The sequence below is a fragment of the Hemicordylus capensis genome, chromosome 4, assembly GCF_027244095.1.
Source record: "Hemicordylus capensis ecotype Gifberg chromosome 4, rHemCap1.1.pri, whole genome shotgun sequence".
Taxonomy (NCBI): Eukaryota; Metazoa; Chordata; class Lepidosauria; order Squamata; family Cordylidae; genus Hemicordylus; species Hemicordylus capensis.
The window spans coordinates 39,709,870-39,715,951 of record NC_069660.1 but is presented as its reverse complement, the minus strand read 5'-3'; positions in this window follow the sequence as shown (position 1 = coordinate 39,715,951).

The window sequence follows — 6,082 nt, the reverse complement described above, 5'->3', positions numbered from 1 at the left end:
TATTTTAACTTTGAAAATAAAACATTGGAAACAAGTTGCAAGGTAGTACAGAGTTCAAAAATTAGTCCTGAAATGCCCCTCTGTCCCCCAAAAATGCATATATGAAACTTGATTTAACTTCATATCCAATGCATACTCTTCTAATTAAACTTGTAATTTTCTTATTAAATTAAAGTGGTGGCATCTTATGAAACCAGTTTGCATCTCCCCCCACTCCACACACATTTTAAAGAGATTTATTATTGAATGTTTATGGTCTCATAATGCGAGATGCAGCTCACCGTAGATCAGTGTTGCCTGTAGCAGGGATTCCCAGATGTTATTGACTACAGCTCCCATAATCCCCTGCCAAAGGCCATTGCTGCTGTGGATGATGGGAATTGTAGTCAACATCTGGAGTCCCTATTACAGGGAACACTGCCGTAGACACTCTACAAATTGGAAAACAAATAAAATCAGCCAAGAGTCAACATAACTACTGCAATCAAGTTATTTACCTCCTAGAAAGCCATTTAGGAGCTATCAACAGGCATGTCCATGATGTTAGTGGTGAGATACATGTATGTGGTTTTTTTTCCAAGAAAGGCATTCAAATGTTGAGTTGGAATGTGTTGCCTTGTGTGGTTCAACTCTTCAAAGTTGCCACAACTGTGTGCTGGGCATTTCTACAAAACACTTAATTATTCTTTGCCCAGAAACCCAACCAACCATAGATTAAACAAGTTGTTCAAGCAAGAACTAATCTGCCTGCTTTCATTATCTCAGCAACTAGACTAAATTTGGTTCAAATTGAGGTCCATAAGTTAGATCTCTTACATCTCAAAAATTCATGTGTCTGCCATCTTGGATCAGGGTGGATGACATCATGACAAACTACACCAGTGGCGAATCCCTATGTTCCTACCATTGTGGCAAATTTGGTTTAAATCAATTAAGGGATTCACAAGTTAGCTCACTTGTGCCTCAAATGTTTATGGTTCTGCCATCTGGAATCAGGGTGGATGACATCACAAACTACACCACTGAGGTGTCCCTGTGTGTCACTCACTACAGCTGTACCTAATTTGGTTCAAATCGGTTAGACAATCCACAGGTTAGCCCACTTGTGCCTCAAATATTCTCACATTCACCATCTTGGATTGGGGTAGATAACGACATACCAAACGATGCCATTTAGGTTTTCCCATGTGCCCCTACAGCTGTAGAAGATTTGGTTCAAATTGGTTAGGTGGTTCACAAGTTGGCCCACTTGTGCCTCAAAAGTTTATGTGTCTGCCATCTTTAATCTGGGTGGATGACATAATCACAAACTATGCCGTTGAGGTGTCTACAACTGTAACCGATTTGGTTCATATTGGTCCAGGCATTGCAAAGTTGATGTGGGGGGCAGGGAACACACATACAGACACATGAAATGCTGGGTGATCTTATAAGCCTACTTTCCAGTAGGCTAAAAAAGCAGGTAGGGGAACAACTGTTGACTTAGAGTTGATGGGGTAAGGTCTGTGGCAGTAGTCAAGTTGATGCAAAGATGGTTCAGAAATTACATTTTTTAAAAATTCATATTGATCTGTGAGGATAGGAAGCCAAGAATGGTGTGTTTGAAGTTTGTGTTTACCTTTTTCCCCCTTGGATGCTAAGCAGTTATATATATACTTTTCAGGGCTGTTCATGCAATTGGTCAGGAAAGTGGGGGGAAGGCTGTGCAAATCGCGTGCCCCCCCCCCCGCCTGGACAATCACACTTGCATTGCTGGGAGCATGGAGTGTACTCTCAGATGAGCTGTGCAGAGCAGTGTGCAGCTCCAGAGACTGGGATGACATGTCCTGGCCTCTTGAGTATCCCACAAGGCACTACACGCCATACGCAGTGCATTGGGGGATTCTCCCAGGAAGGAGAGGAGCCTATTAGGGATCAGGGAGCTGGGGGTCAATAGTGCCCTGGTGCCTTTAACCCCAGCTAAAAGCCACCTAATGGCACAGCGGGGAAATGACTTGATTATCAGGCCAGAGGTTGCCATTTTTATCCCCACTGGTTTCCCAGACTGGGAAACACCTATATCAGGCGGTAGCGATATAGGAAGATGCTGAAAGGCATCATCTGATACTTTGTGGGAGGAGGCAATGATAAACCCCTCCTGTATTCTACCAAAGACAACCAGCGGGCTCTGTGGTCACCAGGAGTCGAAACTGACTCGATGGCATACTTTACCTTTAAAAGCCAGGCTAGGCGTCACTGCTCCACTGGGATTGGGCCCAATCCCAGCAGTTATCACATGCAGCCTAACCCAGGCTGGGCTTCCCTAGCCTCAGTTAGGCTGAGTTTGAGAACAGCCTCTTTATCTCCACTGCCACCAATGATGATATGAATTTTCTGGTTCTTATAGTCTCTTTAGCTTGATAACATAGCTTTGCAGATGTGAGGCGGGTTCAACAGAAATCATTCAAAGATATTTCCATAATAAAACAAACGTATGGTTTATTTAAGTTTAATGACCAAGGTTTGTTAGTCTACTTTCCTTAAGGAAAGTAAGCTTATGAGATCACCTGGCATTGTGTCCCTATCAACTTTGCAATGCCTGGACCAACATGAACCAAGTTGGGTACAGTTGTAGGGACACCTCAACGGCATAGTTTGTGATGTTATCCATCCGCATTCAAAATGGCAGATGTGTAAACATTTGAGGCATAGCTAGGCTAACTTATGAATCACCTAACCAATTTAAACCAAATTTGCTTCAGCTGTAGAGACACATAGGGTCGGCCCAATGGGTGGGCATAGTTTGTGATTGTGTCATCCAGCTGAATTCAAGAGGGCGGACACATGAACATTTGAGGTGAGAGTGAGAACCAATTTGGACCAAATTTGGTACAGTTGTTGGGGCACTTCAAAGGCACAGTTTGTGATGTCAGCAACCCCAATTCAAGATTGTGGGTGTTTGAGGCGCAAGTGCACTAATATGTGAACTGCCTAACCAATTTGGACCAAATTTTGGTACAGTTGTAGGGATAGAGAAAGGAAAACAAGACCTTTCTGGAAACTAAGGGAATTTCAGAAGCTCAGCTTTGGCAGAATCAGCAAGGAGCAAGATGGAGAGCCCTGTGAGAGGCGCCATCTTAGCCACGAGTTCTAGCTGGGCCTCCCGGCCATGGGGTGTGCCCAGAGAATGGCCCCATCCACAGAGCCTGGTTGCAGCCAAGAGCAGGGCCCTCCTCTGAATCTTAGGAACAGGCTAGTGATGACTTGCTTGCCAGCCATGGTTTGTTGTTCTTTGCTTTCTGAAGTGCATCTTGTATCCTGCACAAGGGCTCCATTTAATAAAACCAGTTATCTTCAAACTGTCCCCCCTCCTTGGGTAGAGACAACAGCCACTGCTGAACCTCACACCAGAGATGCCTCACCAGGCACGGTGTGGGGAGCACATAGCCCAGCTGGGCACTCTCCAGATTACAAGCTACAACAGTGTCACTACTGTCCGTTAAGTGTGCTTCCATACTGCCTGTGTTCCAACATCACAGTTTCTGCCCTGTCAGCAAGGCGCCGTCCACATTTCCGATGTCTTTCGGATGTTATCCTTGCATTTTAGTCCTACAACGTTGCATGTGCGTTGCAAAGCACACCCACCCACACTATTTTCCTATTGTAGGAGGCTCACACAAGCTGTTTATGTTTTCAAAACAACAATCCTGCAAAGCCAAAGCATTTTACTGCTGAACAGTGTGTAGTCTGGAAAGTGCCCTGCATACATTTCAAAAGAAAGGGAGCTACCTGGCAGGCAAGGCTGGGTATCAAAGGCAATGCCTAGAATGACCTCACTGGCATCATGTGTGGCCTTGAACACTGAGGAGGCCTGGACAAAGGGTGGGTGAGTGGGAGGTTTGGGCTGAAAGCATTACCAATGGCAGGGGAGGGGGAAAAGACCCTCCACTCACCAAGTCTGAGACAGATACAGCAACATTGGAAGGTTTTCAATTTCAGCATAAGCCAGAAATATGAAACGGACAGGGCAGAGAGCTTGTAGGTGAAAGGCAAGGTCCTTGGGAAGGTGCATTCTACCCCAGGCTCTGTGCTTGGTGGTATCTAGGTAAAGCGCTGGCTCTAAGACCGCAGCCCCAGGGCCAAGTCCTCCATCTGTCCATGCCAGGAAACCCAGGGCATGCCCAGGCGATGGAAGCAGAACACTGGCTGGCAGCCACCACTTGATTCAGAACAATTTGTTATGGGGCAGCTATATGAAGTTATAGCAGTAGCTGGTTTTAAAATGGAATGAGGCCAGGACTACCTGTTGAGGGGCTAGACAGTGCCTCTGGGTCGAGAAGGGGCAGGCCTCCTGCCTTGCTGGTGGGCTTCCCATTGCCTTAGGACTCTGGACCAGGGGGGCTAATGAGGACCCACCTGGAGCTTCACTGCCAGTGAACGTTCAAAACTGGCCCTGCTGGACAGACAAGCCCACCTCTGCCGCCTGGCTCCAAAGTTTTATCAGCAAAGCCCAGTGTACAGATGCCAACATTAAAATCACAGGTTAAAATACATAAAACACAATAAAAACATTATAAAACAAATTATTAAAATTCTAATTAAAAGCTTGAGAGAACAGGAAAGTCTTGAGGGTCTTCCTGAAAATAAACAGAGATGTTCTTATTTCAGCAGAGAGCATATACCAAAGCCCTGGGGCAGCCACAGAGAAAGCCTCGTGGTCCCAAGTCGCCACCAAACGAGCTGGTGGCAACCGTAACCAGACCTCTCCAGAAAATCGTAAGAGGCGGCAGTGTTCATGATAAAGGAGGTGCTCTCTTAAATAACCTGGTCCCAAGCTGATAAGGGCTTTATAGGTAATAACCAGCACTTCGTATTCACGCGGAAACTTATTGGCAGCCAGTGCAGTTCTTCCAAAATTGGTGCTATATGGTCCCTTGGTGTTGTCCAAGAGACCAATCTGGCTGCCTCATTCTGTAACAATTGTAGTTTCCGGACTACGTACAAAGGCAGCCCTGCATAGAGCGCATTACAGTAGTCAAGTCTGGAGGTTACCAGCATGTGTACCACTATTTTAAAGTCATTCACCTCTAGAAATAGACAAAGCTGATGATAAAGCGCTCCTGGCCACCGCCTCAACCTGAGAAACCAGAGAGAGCTTTGGGTCCAGGAGCACTCCCATGCTATGCCCCTGATCTTTCAGGGGGAGGGTAACCCCATCCAGAACAGGCAGATCTAAACCATATCTTGGGTCCCGACCCCCCACAGTCAGTACTTCCATCTTATTTGGATTCAACTTCAGTTTGTTATTCCTCATCCAGCCCATCACAGCCTCCAGTCAGGCATTTAGGGAAGATATGCCATTTCCTGATGAGGTCGACATGGAAAAGTAAATCTGGGTGTCATCAGCATATTGATAACACCCAGCACCAAGCCTCCTGATGATCTTTCCCAGCAGTTTCATGTAGATGTTACAGAGCATTGGAGACAGTATGGAACCTTGTGGAACTCAATACTTCAGTTCTTGCTTTGCAGAGCAACAGTCTCTAAGTGACACCACCTGGAATCTACCAGAGAGATAGGAGTGGAACCACTGTAAAACAGTGCCACTCAATCCCACCTCTCTCAGGTGGTCCAGAAGGAAACCATGGTCGATGGTATCGAAAGCTGCAGAAAGATCCGAGAGGATCAGCAGTCACACTCTGATTGATAGCTAATTGGAGATCACCCGTCAGGCTGACCAAGGCATTCTCGACCCCATAGCCCACACAAAAGCCAGTTTGAAATGGGTCTAGATAATCTGTATAATCCAGAACTGCCTGGAGCTGAGAAGCCACCACCTGCTCAGTCACCTTGCCCAACCATGGAAGGTTAGAAACATGTCTGTAATTAGCTAACTCCGAGGGATCCAGTGCAGGTTTCTTCAAAAGAGGTCTAATAATTGCCTCCTTAAGACAAGGAGGCATCCTGCCCTCTTTCAGAGAAGCATTTATAATATTTACCAGACCCTCTCTGATAATTTAATTATCAGATAAGATAAGCCAAGCTGGGCAAGGGTCAAGAGAACAGGCTGTAGGACTCACAGTCCAAAGCAGTTTGTCCTCTT